Here is a 17634-nt window from a genome sequence, read left to right as displayed (position 1 = left end):
CTGTATAATGGAACTAGAGAGAGTACAAAGGAGGGCAACAAAGTTAATAAAGGGGATGGGAGAACTACAATACCCAGATAGATTAGCGAAATTAGGATTATTTAGTCTAGAAAAAAGACGACTGAGGGGCGATCTAATAACCATGTATAAGTATATAAGGGGACAATACAAATATCTCGCTGAGGATCTGTTTATACCAAGGAAGGTGACGGGCACAAGGGGGCATTCTTTGCGTCTGGAGGAGAGAAGGTTTTTCCACCAACATAGAAGAGGATTCTTTACTGTTAGGGCAGTGAGAATCTGGAATTGCTTGCCTGAGGAGGTGGTGATGGCGAACTCAGTTGAGGGGTTCAAGAGAGGCCTGGATGTCTTCCTGGAGCAGAACAATATTGTATCATACAATTATTAGGTTCTGTAGAAGGACGTAGATCTGGGGATTTATTATGATGGAATATAGGAATATAGGCTGAACTGGATGGACAAATGTCTTTTTTCGGCCTTACTAACTATGTTACTATGTTACTATGTTTGAAGCATGATATGTGGGAAAAGGTTGAAAAGTTCCAGGGGGCCGAATACTTTCGCAAGGCACTGTAAATGCATTTGCTCCATGCCTTTTTTTAAGACAGCCAGTGCTGGGACAAGGGTATTTTCTACTAATGCATGTACATAAAATCAATTCAAAACATTAATCCCTTGGCACAGATGAAAGTACCAGTACAGGTCCTTCTCAAAAAATTAGCATATAGTGTTAAATTTCATTATTTACCATAATGTAATGATTACAATTAAACTTTCATATACTATAGATTCATTATCCACCAACTGAAATTTGTCAGGTCTTTTATTGTTTTAATACTGATGATTTTGGCATACAACTCCTGATAACCCAAAAAACCTGTCTCAATAAATTAGCATATTTCACCTGACCAATCAAATAAAAGTGTTTTTTAATACCAAACAAAAAAACCATCAAATAATAATGTTCAGTTATGCACTGAATACTTGGTCGGGAATCCTTTGGCAGAAATGACTGCTTTAATGCGGCGTGGCATGGAGGCAATCAGCCTGTGACACTGCTGAGATGTTATGGAGGCCCAGGATGCTTCAATAGCGGCCTTAAGCTCATCCAGAGTGTTGGGTCTTGCGTCTCTCAACTTTCTCTTCACAATATCCCACAGATTCTCTATGGGGTTCAGGTCAGGAGAGTTGGCAGGCCAATTGAGCACAGTAATACCATGGTCAGTAAACCATTTACCAGTGGTTTTGGCACTGTGAGCAGGTGCCAGGTCGTGCTGAAAAATGAAATCTTCATCTCCATAAAGCTTTTCTGCCGATGGAAGCATGAAGTGCTCCAAAATCTCCTGATAGCTAGCTGCATTGACCCTGCCCTTGATGAAACACAGTGGACCAACACCAGCAGCTGACATGGCACCCCACACCATCACTGACTGTGGGTACTTGACACTGGACTTCAGGCATTTTGGCATTTCCTTCTCCCCAGTCTTCCTCCAGACTCTGGCACCTTGATTTCCGAATGACATGCAAAATTTGCTTTCATCAGAAAAAAGTACTTGGGACCACTTAGCAACAGTCCAGTGCTGCTTCTCTGTAGCCCAGGTCAGGCGCTTCTGCCGCTGTTTATGGTTCAAAAGTGGCTTTACCTGGGGAATGCGGCACCTGTAGCCCATTTCCTGCACACGCCTGTGCACGGTGGCTCTGGATGTTTCCACACCAGACTCAGTCCACTGCTTCCACAGGTTCCCCAAGGTCTGGAATCGGTCCTTCTCCACAATCTTCCTCAGGGTCCGGTCACCTCTTCTCGTTGTACAGCGTTTTCGGCCACATTGTTTCCTTCCAACAGACTTACCATTGAGGTGCCTTGATACAGCACTCTGGGAACAGCCTATTTGTTGAGAAATTTCTTTCTGGGTCTTACCCTCTTGATTGAGGGTGTCAATGATGGCCTTCTTGACATCTGTCAGGTCGCTAGTCTTACCCATGATGGGGGTTTTGAGTAATGAACCAGGCAGGGAGTTTTTATAAGCCTCAGGTATCTTTTGCATGTGTTTAGAGTTAATTAGTTGATTCAGAAGATTAGGGTAATAGGTCATTTAGAGAACCTTTTCTTGATATGCTAATTTATTGAGACAGGTTTTTTGGGTTATCAGGAGTTGTATGCCAAAATCATCAGTATTAAAACAATAAAAGACCTGACAAATTTCAGTTGGTGGATAATGAATCTATAGTATATGAAAGTTTAATTGTAATCATTACATTATGGTAAATAATGAAATTTAACACTATATGCTAATTTTTTGAGAAGGACCTGTATGTCCACACCAGAATCCTCATGTGTGGAGTTGGCTCAGGAGCTGAGCCCGTTTCACACCCAACAGATGGCAACTGCGTTAAACCAGTTGCATGCCACTTTCAATCACTGACAGTGGCATTTTAGTTGTCATGATTGCAGAGTGTTGACGGGATACCATTCAGCTGTGTGCTGTATCGCAGTCATCTTGATACTCCTTTGAAATCCAGCATTAGCCTAAATTCACGTGAGATCATTATTTATACTATATATTGCAAAACTGTTGTGTTTATGCACCCCTGCACTGCAATACACGCTGCCGGCCAATCAGAGGCTGGCAGCAGATGTCAGCTTGCCAATGATGGGTGTCACAAGTCAGCTCCTGTGAGAGCTATTGAAGAGGATGCTGCACGTCTTGGGAGCAGAGGAAGGTAAGAATAATCATATTTTCTTTTTACAATGTGATGGAAAAGAATGGAAGAGACCCAGGATGTGAACATTATTACAGAATGGGGACATTATACCAGGATGTGGACATTATTACAGAATGAGGACATTATACCAGGAAGTGGACATTATACCAGAATAGAGACATGATACCAGGATGGGGGACATTATACAATATTGGGGACGTCATAAGAGGATTTGGACATTATTAGAAAATGGGGACATTACACCAGGATGTGGACATTATTAAAGAATGGAGACAGTATACCAGGATGTGGACATTATACCAGAATGGGGACATTATACTATAATGGGGACATTATACCAGGATGAGGACATTATACCAGGATGGGGGGCATTAAACCAAGAAAGGTGACATTAATCCAGAATGTGGACATTATTCCAGATTGAGATTATACCAGGCTGGATGACATAATACTAGGATGGGGGACATTATATCAGGATGGGGGAAATTATTACAGAGGTGACATTATACCAGAATGGAGGACATGACACCAGAATGGGGACATTATACCAGGATGAGGGACATTATTCCAGAATGGGGACATAATACCAAGAATACCAAGTTGGATGACATTATACCGTGATGGGGACATTATTGCAGAATAGGAACATTATACCAACACGGGGTACATTATTCCAGAAAGGGGGCATATCACAATGGGTCACATTATACCAGGATGGGGACATTATACCAGGATTAGGGACATTATTCCAGAATGGGGACATAATACCTGGATGGGGGGCATTAGTTCAGAATGAGGAGATTATACCAGAATCGGGGACATTATTCCACAATGGGGACATAATACCAGGATGGATGACATTATACCATGATGGGGACATTATACCTAGATGTGAGACATTATCATAGAATGGGAACATTATACCAGGATGGGGAACATTATACAGTGGGTGAAATAAGTATTGAACACATCACCAATTTTCTAAGAAAACATGTTTCTAAAAGTGTTATTGACATGTACAAAAAGCCTTTCTTGGTGCTGACAGCTTCAAGACACCTCCAGTATGGAGAAACTAGTCGCATGAATTGCTCAGGTGTAATTTTAGCCCATTCTATTAATTCTGAGATTTAGTTCATTCCATACATTTTCTATTGGATCCAGATCAGGTGATTGGCTGGACTATTCTAGCAGCTTTATTGTCTTTCTCTGAAACTAATTAAGAGTTTCCTTGATTATGTGTTTGGGATCATTGTCTTGCTGAAATGTCCACTTTAATTTCATCTTCATCATACTGGTAGATAGCAGCATATTTTTATCAAGAATGTCTTGGTACATTTGTCCACTCATCTTTCCTTCAAGTATATGAAGTTTGCCAGTGCCAGATTCACCTGTGCTGTACTGTCTGGAGGACTACACATTCCAGTGAATCTAAGCGAGGCTGTTGAGCGGAGCAGAGGTGGCATTAAAGTGCAGAAGCAGCAGATAAGTGCATAAAAGCAATATCATAGTTTAACAGAAGAACATAGTTTGGTGTTTGCCTTACTAGCTTTACATTGTTTTGTTTTTTTCTGCTTATATCTGTATTGTTTATCCCCATTTAATATGTCCTCCATGGGCAATGCTACCAGGTGTGCATCTTGTGAGATGTATGCATGCCTTGAACAGCCATTTGAGTGTGAAAATATCTGCATTCGATGTCATCATATTACATGTTTGGAAGCCAAGATAATGGATCTAAATGTGCAGCTTGCAACACTCAGGAGCACTGCAAACCTGGAGAGGAGTTTAGAGCTCACTGAGCTTGCGTTGGCTTGGGCCAGTGATATGGAGGAGGGTGGAGGTGGAGAAGATCAGGACCCAAAAGTAGGTAGCTGGGTGACAGAAAGGGTAGGTGGAAAATTGTCAGGGAGCCTAGTCCTGATCTGGCACAACCTAGTAAATATGCCTGTTTCGCTGGGAATGCAAGCCCAGGACTAGGATCACTACAGCAGGGCGTTGCTCCTACCAACCAGGAAAACGACTGATGTAGGAAGGAGGGAAATAGTAGTGCAGCAAAGGCAAGACAGATTTTTGTGGTAGGGGACTCTATATAATTAGGTGGACAGACATGGTGATCTGCCGCCGAGACCATGAATGCCGAACAGTGTGTTGTCTGCCAGGTGCTCGGATTCGACATATTGCGGATCGGATAGACAGATTGCTGGGTGGGGCTGGAAAAAAAACAGCAGTCATGGTACACATTGGTACCAATGACAAAGTTAGAGGGAAGTGGAAGGTCCTTAAAAATGATTACAGGGAACTAGGAAAGAAGCTGAAGGCCAGGACCTCCGAGGTGGTGTTTTCAGAAATACTGCCGATGCCATGAGCGTCACTAGAAAGACAGCGGGAGCTTAGGGAGATAAATAAGTGGCTTAGAAATTGGTGCAGTAAGGAAGGGTTTTGGGTTCATGGAGAACTGGGCTGACTTCTCTGTCGGCTACATGATCTACGGTAGGGTCGGGCAGGCTGTACCTTAATGAGGAGAGTGTAGCTGTGCTTGGGGAAAAAATGGTCAGATGGATGGAGGAGTTTTAAAACAAGGATCTGGGGGGAGGTAGGGTAATTGTGCTAATAAGAGGGTAGATAGAGTAGACAGAGAGTGAGGCAGTAGGGGTTAATGAGGACATAGGGGGGTTGGGATATGCAAGGAAAGTAGGGAGCTGAGTAATAGTAACAAATGAGCTAAATAGTATTAAATGTCTGCTGGCAAATGAAAGCTGGCAAAAAAATGAATGAACCGGAGACATAGAATATGATGTGGTTGGTATTACGGAAATCTGGCTGGTTGAAAGGCATGACTAGGTAACAAACGTAGAGGGTTACACTACATTTAGAAAGGACAGGAAATACAAAAAAAGGTGGAGCGGTGTGTATTTTTTGTAAAATCCAACTTAAAACCTGTGCTCAATGATGACATTGGGGGGAGCTGCAACAATGTAGAGTCACTATGGGTAAATGTACATGGGGATGGAAATAATGGAAAGCTGCTAATTGAAGTTTGCTACAAGCCTCCTAATACAGCTGAACAGGGTCCTTATGGGGGATTTTAACTATCCAGACATTCAATGAAACATGGCGGGCATGGCTGATATGCAGGCTGGTGGGCACGGCTGATAGGCAGGCAGGTTTGATAGGCAGGTGGGGAAGGCTAGTAGTCCGCTAAACACGGCTGATATAAAGGCTGGCGGACATGGCTGATAGACAGGCTGGTGGGCACGACTGACAGGCTGGTGGGCACAGGTGATAGACAGGCAGGTATACTGGGATACAAACACTGGGACCTGAGAACTAGCAAGCGTGTTTTAGAAATAGACAATGTTGCACAAACCCCCTCGCAGCAGCAGCAGAAGGGACTGAAGGGCTGTGGTGGTGAGTTGGCAGCATGCAAGGACGATAGCACTACAGTATCCCCCCTTTAGGCCCCCTCTTTTTCAAGTCCACACAAAATCTTTCAAGGAGAAGAGGGGCATGAATGTTCTCCATGTGCTCCCAGGACCTCTCCTCAGGACCAAATCACTTTCAAGTAGGCGTGGTGCCAGGATCAGTAAAGAGGCCAAGTTTGAGCTTGTAGACTACTGGATTAATCTGCTTTAAAACCTTGAATGGACTGATGAAGCGAGGGCCAAGTTTATACGAGGGTACTGTTATGACCTGGTGGTTAGGAGCACCCGAAGTGACCTGATGGTTAAAACAGAAAAACCAGGAACAAGCTCTGAGGTAGTGGTAACTCTACTGACCGCAATCCCTAATCCTATCACACACACTAGAAATAGCCATGGAGCGTACCTAACTCTCCCTAGACGCCTCTTCACAGCCTAAGAGCTAACTACCCCTAAAGATAGAAATAGTAGCCTACCTTGCCTCAGAGAAATTCCCCAAAGTAAAGGTAGCCCCCACAAATATTAACTGTGAGTTAAGAGGGAAGTGACAAACACAGGAATGAAACAGATTTTAGCAAAGGAGGCCGAATCTTCTCTAGAAAGACAGAGGATAGGAAAGGGAACTATGCGGTCAGTATAAAAAACTACAAAAACCACGCAGAGTGTGCAAAAAGACCTCCACACCGACTCACGGTGTGGAGGTGCAGCTCTGCACCCCCAGAGTTACCAGCTAGCAAGGAAATATCATAATAGCAGGCTGGACTGAAACATAGCATGTACTGAAAAATATATTCAAAAACCAATGAACAGCAAATGACTAGCAAGGACTTAGCTTCTGCTGGAGTAGTCAGGTCATCTGAGAATTCCAAGAGAGATCTGAACCAGTACTGAGACATTGACAGCTGGCATGAACTAACGACCTGGGCAGAGTTAAATAGGGAAGCGAGCAGAAGCAATAAACGAGGGCAGCTGAGAAAGCCAACCTCAAAAATCAGCAGTTCCACTCAAAGCCACCAGAGGGTGTCCAAGGACAGAACTCACCAAAGTACCATTCACGACCACAGGAGGGAGCCCGAGAACGGAATTCACAACAGTCCCCCCCCCTTGAGGAGGGGTCACCGAACCCTCACCAGAGCCCCCAGGCCGATCAGGACGAGCCAAATGAAAGGCACGAACCAAATCGGCAGCATGGACATCGGAGACAACAACCCAGGAATTATCCTCCTGACCATAGCCCTTCCATTTAACCAGGTACTGAAGCTTCCGTCTCGAAATACGAGAATCTAAAATCTTCTCCACCACATACTCCAACTCCCCCTCAACCAGCACCGGAGCCGGAGGATCAACGGAAGGAACCATAGGCGCCACATATCTCCGCAACAACGACCTATGGAACACATTATGGATGGCAAAAGAAGTCGGAAGGGCCAAACGAAACGACACAGGATTGATAATTTCAGAAATCTTATAAGGACCAATGAAACGAGGCTTGAACTTAGGAGAAGAAACCTTCATAGGAACATAACGAGAAGACAACCAAACCAAATCCCCAACACGAAGTCGGGGACCAACACAGCGACGGCGGTTAGCAAAACGTTGCGCCTTCTCCTGAGACAACGTCAAATTGTCCACCACGTGAGTCCAAATTTGTTGCAACCTGTCCACCACAGAATTCACACCAGGACAGTCAGAAGCCTCAACCTGCCCTGAAGAAAAACGAGGATGAAAACCAGAATTACAAAAAAAAGGCGAAACCAAAGTAGCAGAACTAGCCCGATTATTAAGGGCGAACTCGGCCAATGGCAAGAAGGTCACCCAATCATCCTGATCAGCAGAAACAAAGCATCTCAGATAGGTTTCCAAGGTCTGATTGGTTCGTTCGGTTTGGCCATTTGTCTGATGGAACGCTGAAGAAAAAGACAAATCAATGCCCATCTTAACACAAAAGGACCGCCAAAACCTAGAAACAAATTGGGAACCTCTGTCCGACACAATGTTCTCCGGAATGCCATGCAAACGAACCACATGCTGAAAAAATAATGGAACCAAATCAGAGGAGGAAGGCAATTTAGGCAAGGGTACCAAATGGACCATCTTAGAAAACCGATCACAAACCACCCAGATGACAGACATCCTTTGAGAGACAGGAAGATCAGAAATAAAATCCATGGAAATATGTGTCCAGGGCCTCTTCGGGACAGGCAAAGGCAAAAGCAACCCACTGGCACGAGAACAGCAAGGTTTGGCCCGAGCACAAGTCCCACAGGACTGCACAAAAGAACGCACATCCCGTGACAAAGAAGGCCACCAAAAGGACCTGGCAACCAAATCTCTGGTACCAAAAATCCCAGGATGACCAGCCAACACTGAACAATGAACCTCAGAAATAACCCTACCAGTCCATCTATCAGGGACAAACAGTTTCTCCACTGGGCAGCGGTCAGGTCTATCAGCCTGAAACTCCTGCAACACCCGCCGCAAATCAGGGGAGATGGCAGACAGAATCACCCCCTCTTTAAGAATACCAGCCGGCTCAGGGACTCCCAGAGAATCAGGCAAAAAACTCCTAGAAAGGGCATCAGCCTTCACATTCTTAGATCCCGGAAGGTATGAGACCACAAAATCGAACCGGGAGAAAAACAGCGACCATCGAGCCTGTCTAGGGTTCAACCGCTTGGCGGACTCGAGGTAAGTCAGATTCTTGTGATCAGTCAGGACCACCACGCGATGTTTGGCTCCCTCAAGCCAATGTCGCCACTCCTCAAATGCCCACTTCATAGCCAACAACTCCCGATTGCCGACATCATAATTACGCTCGGCAGGCGAAAACTTTCTAGAAAAGAAGGCACACGGCTTCATCAAGGAGCCATCAGAACTTCTCTGAGACAAAACAGCCCCTGCCCCAATCTCAGAAGCATCAACCTCGACCTGAAAAGGGAGCAAAACATCTGGCTGACACAACACAGGGGGCGAAGTAAAATGACGTTTAAGCTCCTGAAAGGCCTCAACGGCCGCAGGGGACCAATTCACCACATCAGCGCCTTTCTTCGTCAAATCAGTCAAAGGCTTAACCACACTAGAAAAATTAGCGATGAAGCGACGGTAAAAATTAGCAAAGCCCAGGAACTTCTGAAGACTCTTCACAGATGTAGGTTGAGTCCAATCATAAATGGGCTGAACTTTAACAGGATCCATCTCGATAGTAGAAGGGGAAAAAATGAAGCCCAAAAAGGAAACCTTCTGAACTCCAAAGAGGCATTTAGAGCCCTTCACAAACAACGCATTAGCACGAAGGACCTGGAACACCATCCTGACCTGCCTTACATGAGACTCCCAATCATCCGAAAAGACCAAAATATCATGCAAATATACGATCATGAACCTATCCAGATACTTCCGGAAGATGTCGTGCATAAAGGACTGAAACACAGATGGAGCATTAGAAAGCCCGAATGGCATCACCAGGTACTCAAAATGGCCCTCGGGCGTATTAAATGCTGTTTTCCATTCATCGCCCTGTTTAATACGCACAAGATTATACGCCCCTCGAAGGTCAATCTTGGTAAACCAACTAACCCCCTAAATCCGAGCAAACAAATCAGACAACAGAGGCAAAGGGTACTGAAATTTGACCGTGATTTTATTGAGAAGGCGGTAATCTATACAGGGTCTCAGAGAGCCATCCTTCTTGGCCACAAAAAAGAACCCTGCTCCCAACGGCGACGAAGACGGGCGAATATGCCCTTTCTCCAAGGACTCCTTTACATAACTCCGCATAGCGGCATGTTCTGGCACAGATAAATTGAACAGTCGGCCCTTAGGGAACTTACTACCAGGAATTAAATTAATAGCGCAATCACAGTCCCTATGAGGAGGTAGGGCACTGGACTTGGGCTCATCAAATACATCCTGGTAATCCGACAAAAACTCAGGGACTTCAGAAGGAGTGGAAGAAGAAATTGACATCAAAGGAACATCACTATGTATCCCTTGACAACCCCAACTAGACACAGACATTGATTTCCAATCCAGTACTGGATTATGAACCTGTAACCATGGCAAACCCAACACGACAACATCATGCAAATTATGCAACACCAAAAAGCGAATATTTTCCTGATGCGCGGGAGCCATGTACATGGTCAGCTGAGTCCAGTACTGAGGTTTATTCTTGGCCAATGGTGTAGCATCAATCCCCCTTAAGGGAATAGGATTCTGCAAAGGCTCCAAGGAAAAACCACAGCGCCTGGCAAACTCCAAGTCCATCAAGTTCAGGGCAGCGCCCGAATCCACAAATGCCATAACGGAGTAGGACGACAATGAGCAAATCAGGGTAACAGATAAAAGAAATTTAGGCTGCAAAGTACAAATGGTGACAGACCTAGCGAACCTCTTAGTGCGCTTAGGACAATCAGAGATAGCATGAGAGGAGTCACCATAGTAAAAACACAGCCCATTCTGACGTCTGTGTTCTTGCCGTTCAGCTCTGGTCAAAGTACTATCACAGTGCATAGGCTCAAGCCTCCGCTCAGAGGACACCGCCAAATGGTGCACAACTTTGCGCTCGCGCAAACGCCGATCTATCTGAATGGCCAAAGACATTGATTCATTCAGACCAGCAGGCGTGGGGAACCCCACCATAACATCTTTAAGGGCTTCAGAAAGACCCTTTCTGAAAATTGCTGCCAGGGCACACTCATTCCATTGTGTAAGCACAGACCACTTTCTAAACTTCTGGCAATATACTGTACTTCTGCTTCATCCTGACCCTGACAGTCAGCAAGATCTTTTCTGCCTGATCCACAGAATTTGGTTCGTCATAAAGCAATCCAAGCGCTAGAAAAAATGCATCTACATTAAGCAATGCAGGATTTCCTGGCTCAAGGGAGAATGCCCAGTCTTGCGGGTCGCTACGCAACAAAGAAATAATAATCTTTACTTGCTGAATGGGGTCACCAGAGGAGCGGGGTTTCAGAGCAAGAAACAGTCTGCAATTATTTTTGAAATTCAAAAATTTAGATCTATCCCCAGAAAACAAATCAGGAATAGGAATTCTAGGCTCTAACATCGGATTCTGAACTACATAATCTTGAATCCTTTGTAGCCTTGCAGTGAGTTGATCCACACAAGAGGACAAACCTTGAATATCCATATCTACACCTGAGTCCTGAACCACCCAGAGGTTAAGGGGAAAAGAAAGACAAAACAAGCAGCAAAGAAAAAAAAATTGACTCAGAACTTCTCTTTTCCCTCTTTTGAGATGCATTAACACTTTGTTGGCCAGCTGTACTGTTATGACCTGGTGGTTAGGAGCACCCGAAGTGACCTGATGGTTAAAACAGAAAAACCAGGGACAAGCTCTGAGGTAGTGGTAACTCTACTGACCGCAATCCCTAATCCTATCACACACACTAGAAATAGCCGTGGAGCGTACCTAACTCTCCCTAGACGCCTCTTCACAGCCTAAGAGCTAACTACCCCTAAAGATAGAAATAGTAGCCTACCTTGCCTCAGAGAAATTCCCCAAAGTAAAGGTAGCCCCCACAAATATTAACTGTGAGTTAAGAGGGAAGTGACAAACACAGGAATGAAACAGATTTTAGCAAAGGAGGCCGAATCTTCTCTAGAAAGACCGAGGATAGGAAAGGGAACTATGCGGTCAGTATAAAAAACTACAAAAACCACGCAGAGTGTGCAAAAAGACCTCCACACCGACTCACGGTGTGGAGGTGCAGCTCTGCACCCCCAGAGTTACCAGCTAGCAAGGAAATATCATAATAGCAGGCTGGACTGAAACATAGCATGTACTGAAAAATATATTCAAAAACCAATGAACAGCAAATGACTAGCAAGGACTTAGCTTCTGCTGGAGTAGTCAGGTCATCTGAGAATTCCAAGAGAGATCTGAACCAGTACTGAGACATTGACAGCTGGCATGAACTAACGACCTGGGCAGAGTTAAATAGGGAAGCGAGCAGAAGCAATAAACGAGGGCAGCTGAGAAAGCCAACCTCAAAAATCAGCAGTTCCACTCAAAGCCACCAGAGGGTGTCCAAGGACAGAACTCACCAAAGTACCATTCACGACCACAGGAGGGAGCCCGAGAACGGAATTCACAACAGGGTACCTTGAGATGGATATACTTGGATGACAGCCAGACCTTTTCCCAAGGACGAAACAGAGGCGGATCCAAATGTCTCTTGTCTGAGTGTCTTTTCATCCTTTCAGAAGACTTCAATAAGGTGAACTTTGTGTCCTCCCAGATTTCAGAAAAATTCTTGATGAGGGATTCAGCAGCAAGAATATTGGAGGTGGTGGAAACGGAAAGGTGTATTGGGATGCTGACTATAGACCATAAAGAACCGAGAGTTGGCAGAAGATTCGCTCACATGGTTGTTGTATGAGAATTCGGACCAAGGCAGGAGTTTGTCCCAGTCACTGTGGTGGACATTGACAAAGTGCCAAGGAAATTAGACAGGATCTGATTGATCTGCTTTATCTGGACACTGGCCTGAGGATGGTAGGGTTTTTCATCAGTCATACTTGCTTCTGGAGATCCACCTGCAAGCGAGAAGTAAACTGGACGCCTCTATCCAAGACAATATAGACCATGAAGGCGGAAAACATGTAGAATAAACTTCTCTGCAAGCACTGGTGCTGGTCAGTGGAGTGAAGTGAGCCATCTTGGAGATGCGATTCACAACCATCCAGATGACAGTGCACCTGGCTGATGGAAGATCAGTGATGAAATCCATTGCGATTTGCTTCCAGGGAGCAGATGGTACTGGATGAAGTAACTGACCGGTCGGAAGCTGTTTCGGGGTTTTATTCTTGGCACAAGAGGAACAGGCACAGATGAAATCCGCAATATCTTTGCTCAAGGATGGCCACCAATAGTGTCGGGAGATGTGGAGAGCCATCTTCTTCTGTCTGGTATGGACAACCAACTTAGACGAGTGACCCCAGAGAAGGACCCGCTTCCTATCACTTTTAGCAATGTAGGTCTTTCCGGAGGGGAGATGAGACAAATTTAAATGAGCGACCATTAAGATTTTGGAGGGCTCAATAATGTGTTGGGGCTCCTCCTCCTGGTTGGAAGACTGGAAGGATCTAGAGATGGTGTCCGCCATTACATTCTTATCTGTCGTCCGAAAATGGAGTGTGAAGTTGAAGGGGACAAAGAATAGCGACCACCTGGCTTGTCATGGGTTAAGTCGCTTTGCGGATTGCAGATATGCTAGATTCTTGTGGACCATCTATAAAACCACCGGATGCATACCTCCTTCTAGCAAGAAGCGCCACTTCTCCAGAGCCTGTTTAATCGCCAACAGTTCTCGATCGCCTATAGAGTAATTGCATTCCAGAGCTGAAAAGATCTTGGAAAAGCCACAGATCACTATGAGACTGGAAGAAGACTTCTGAGTAAGAACGGCTCTGTTCCCTGAAGAAGAAGCATCCACTTCCATAAATAATTGTTTGTTATTGCCCGGATGATTCAGCACAGGAGCTGAGGAAGGCCTGTTTTAGAGACGCAAAGGTGTTCTCTGCCTCTATAGTCCATATCTTAGGATTGGCCACTTGTGGGTCAGGATGCAAATAGGAGCAGTCCGAGAGGAGAAATGTGGAATAAACTGGTGGTAATAGTTTGCGAATTCAAGAAACCACTGGATGGCTATCAGACCATCTGGACGGCGGATACCTTCTCGGAATCCATTTTCAAGCTGGTCTCAGAGATGATGTACCCAAAAAGCAGAAGAGAGGTCTGCTCAAAGACACACTTTTTATATTTGGCGTACAGCCGGTTCTTCCTGAATCTCTGCGGTACCTGGCGAACATCCCTTCGGTGTGAAGGCAGATTGGGAGAGAACACCAAGATGTTTTCTAGGTATACTATCACAAATGTATAGAGAAGGTCCCGGAAGATGTCATTCATCAGTTGTTGAAAGGTGGCTTGAGCATTACAGAGACCAAGGGGCATTACTGTATACTCATAATGGCCATCTCGGGTATTAAAGGCCATCTTGCATTCATCTCTTTGGCGTATTTGGACCAGGTTGTATGCCCCAAGAAGATCGAGGTATGTGAACACTCTGGAACCTTTAAGTCGATTGAACAACTCAGAGATGAGAGACAAAGAGAATATATTCTTGATAGTAATTTGGTTGAGACCCCTATAATCAATGCAGGGTTGCAAAGAACCCTCCTTTTTCTTACAAAAAAAACCTGCTCCAGCTGGGGAGGAAGATTTCCAGATAAATTCCCTGGCAATATTTTCTTCAATATATTCGGACACGGCATGGGACTCAGCATGCGACAGGGGATAGATTCGGCCTCATGGACAAGCACCTGGTAGAAGGTCAATAGGACAGTCTTATGGCATTTGAGGTGGCAGTGTCTCAGCCTCCTTTTTATCCAAGATGTCAGTGTATGCCCAGTATGCAGCAGGTAAGTCAGGCAAATTAGATTGAGAAGCCGGAGGACGAGCAGGACGAATGGGAACAAAACATCTCTCATGGCACTCCTGACCCCAATGGAGTACTTCTCTGGATTTCCAATCCAACACTGATTTACGTTTTCGCACCCATGGCAGACCGAGAAGCAGAGTATGAGACAGGCCCAATGTCAGGATCCATTTTTGGATTTGTGGTAGCTCTGGTTCCACTATATTTTAAATGTAGCCTTTTTCCTTTCAGGACCAGCAGGGGTTAATGTCAGTTTCCCTTACTGGCAATCTGTTGCAACTGCAGAGTTGTTAGGTCAGCTGATGTGGGTGGTGACCACTCCCACCATCCTTTAAATGGTCACCTGATGCATCAACTGACTGTTGGTAATAGAGTTTCTCTATGGAGACCAGCCTTGCAGTTGCAGCTCTCTGGTGTTAGCTTCTTCTGGAGTTTGGAGTCCTGTTTCGGTGTCATCTGCGGTGTGGAGCTTGGCAGCGGAGTCTGGAAGCTAAGTGTGATGTTTTTCCTCGTCTGCCTCGTGTTTGTCACTGTCCCATGTGTTGTTCCATCTGCAGTGGTGAGGCTAGCGACCTTGCCGGCCAGTGCACTAGCCAGGGCAGTGCTAGGTAACAGCAAGGGATGAGGTTCCTGATGGCGGTGGGGGGAAGGACATACTTAGGGCGTTAAGAGTGCAGGGACAGGCTCAGGTTTGAGCTCAGGTGTCCATCCCTAATTTCCCTATCAGTAGGGCCCTATTCTCCCCATTTTCATCCCGCTGTGTGTTTGTTGTGCCGTCCACTGACCAACCCCCCCCCCCCGGTTGGGTTGTTGTATTTTGTGACACCCAACAGCACATAGAGATTAACCTTTTCCGAGTGTAGCATTCATACTCGGAGTTCTACAGACACAGTCACAGATAAGATAGTTTGGGAAAGGAGTTTTCTGTCCACTGAAGAAACCACCAGCGAATCGGGAAGACGGATCAGAATCTGATATAATTCAACTATGGCCTGTTGAACGAGGGTTACCGGCCAGTCAGGGTAGAGCGACTCGACAAAACGGATGCTGCCACAGAACATGGACACTGACAAAGCCAGTGATGGAAAGGAGTAATTTTCATCCAGGATGACCTCACCAACAAAGCCTAGGCTCTGGCGTTTCCCAGTCTGTACAGGAAGAAGTGGATTACATGCTCAGGACTGCCACAATAGAAGCACCTTCCCTTGAACCGGCGAACCTCCTGACGATGCTTTGTGATCTTCAGCTGGTCTACCTTCTTGGACTCAGGAGAGGGTGCCGGAACTGAAGTTTTCTGCATGACCAGTCTTTGAAAGGTGCACAAGTCTTCTCTCGTGGTTCACCTCCTTCGAAAGCTCCTGAAACCGGATGTCAATCGACGTCGCTGGAGAGACCAGGTCATCCAATGAGGTGGGTATATCACAGCTGTCCAGCTCGTTCTTGATTCTGCCAGACAAGCCTTCCCAGAAAACCCTAATTACGGTTCCCTAGGATCTGCGAGCCATGCGCAGACCCCGGGCAGCTGCAGCAGGAGAAGGAGGAGTGTTGTGAACTCTATTTTTAGGCTCCCTCTAGTGGTCACAAGCGGTACTGTGTAGTGTTGTCTTCTGCAGGTTGGCTGCATCAGCTGGTTCGTTATCCTTGGTTCGTTTCCTATTTAACTCACCTGGATACTCAGTTCCTTGCCTGCTATCAATGTATTCAGTGCTCTTCAGATTCCTTGTGATTACCTTGCTCCCAGCCTCTCCAAGACAAGCTAAGTTTTTGTCCGTTCATTTTTTGATTATCAGCATTCATCATGTTTCTTGTCCAGCTTGCTAAGATGTGATCTCCTCGCTTGCTGGTTGCTCTAGGGGACTGAGTTTCTCCCCCCACACCGTTAGTTGGTGCGGGGGTTCTTGAAATCTCAGTGTGGATATTTTGTTAGGGTTTTTTACTGACCGCACAGACCCCTTACTATTTTCTGCTATCTAGTATTAGTGGGCCTCATTTGCTGAATCTGTTTTCACCCCTGTGTATGTGCCTTCCTCTTACCTCACCGTTATTATTTGTTGGGGGCTTCTATATCTTGGGGGATTGTTTCTCTGGAGGCAAGAGAGGTCTTTCATTCTCTCTAGGGGTAGTTAGTTCCTCAGGCTGGCTCGAGACGTCTAGGATTTTTTAGGCACGTTCACCGGCTACTTCTAGTGTGTTTGGATAGGTTCAGATTTGCGGTTAGTCCAGTTTGCCACCTCCCTAGAGCTTGTCCTATGTTTGTTACTTAGCTGGAGTAATTCGTGATCCTCAACCACTAAGGATCATAACAGTATAGCAGGCCAAAAAAGTGTTTAATGCATCGCAGAAGTGGGATAAAAAGAAGACCTGAGTAAATTTTTTTTTTTTCCCGCTTTTCCTTTGCTGCAGTCTGTTTAGTTTCTTTCATCCCCTTGAACTCTGGGTGGTTTTGAGCTCAGCTGCAGACATGAATATTCAGACTCTGACTTCTAGTGTGGATCATCTTACTGCACGGGTGCAAAGTATTCAGGATTTTGTTATTCATAGCCCTATGTCAGAACCAAAGATACCCATTCCTGAGTTGTTTTCTGGAGATAGATCTAGGTTTCAGAATTTTAAAAATAATTGTAAGTTATTTCTGTCTCTGAGACCTCGTTCCTCTGGTGATTCCGCTCAGCAAGTTAAAATTGTTATCTCCTTGTTGCGCGGCGACCCTCAAGATTGGGCCTTCTCTCTGGCGCCAGGAGATTCTGCATTGCTTAATGTAGATGCATTTTTTCTGGCTCTTGGACTGCTTTATGAGGAGCCTAATCTTGAGAATCAGGCAGAAAAAGCGTTGCTGGCTATCTCTCAAGGTCTGGATGAAGCAGAGGTGTATTGTCAAAAATTTCGGAAATGGTCGGTGCTTACTCAATGGAATGAGTGTGCCCTGGCTGCAAATTTCAGAGAAGGTCTTTCTGAGGCCGTTAAGAATGTTATGGTGGGGTTTCCCACCCCTACAAGTCTGAGTGATT

The sequence above is a fragment of the Ranitomeya variabilis genome, chromosome 3 (assembly GCF_051348905.1).
Source record: "Ranitomeya variabilis isolate aRanVar5 chromosome 3, aRanVar5.hap1, whole genome shotgun sequence".
Classification (NCBI taxonomy): Eukaryota; Metazoa; Chordata; class Amphibia; order Anura; family Dendrobatidae; genus Ranitomeya; species Ranitomeya variabilis.
This window is presented reverse-complemented; position numbering follows the sequence as displayed.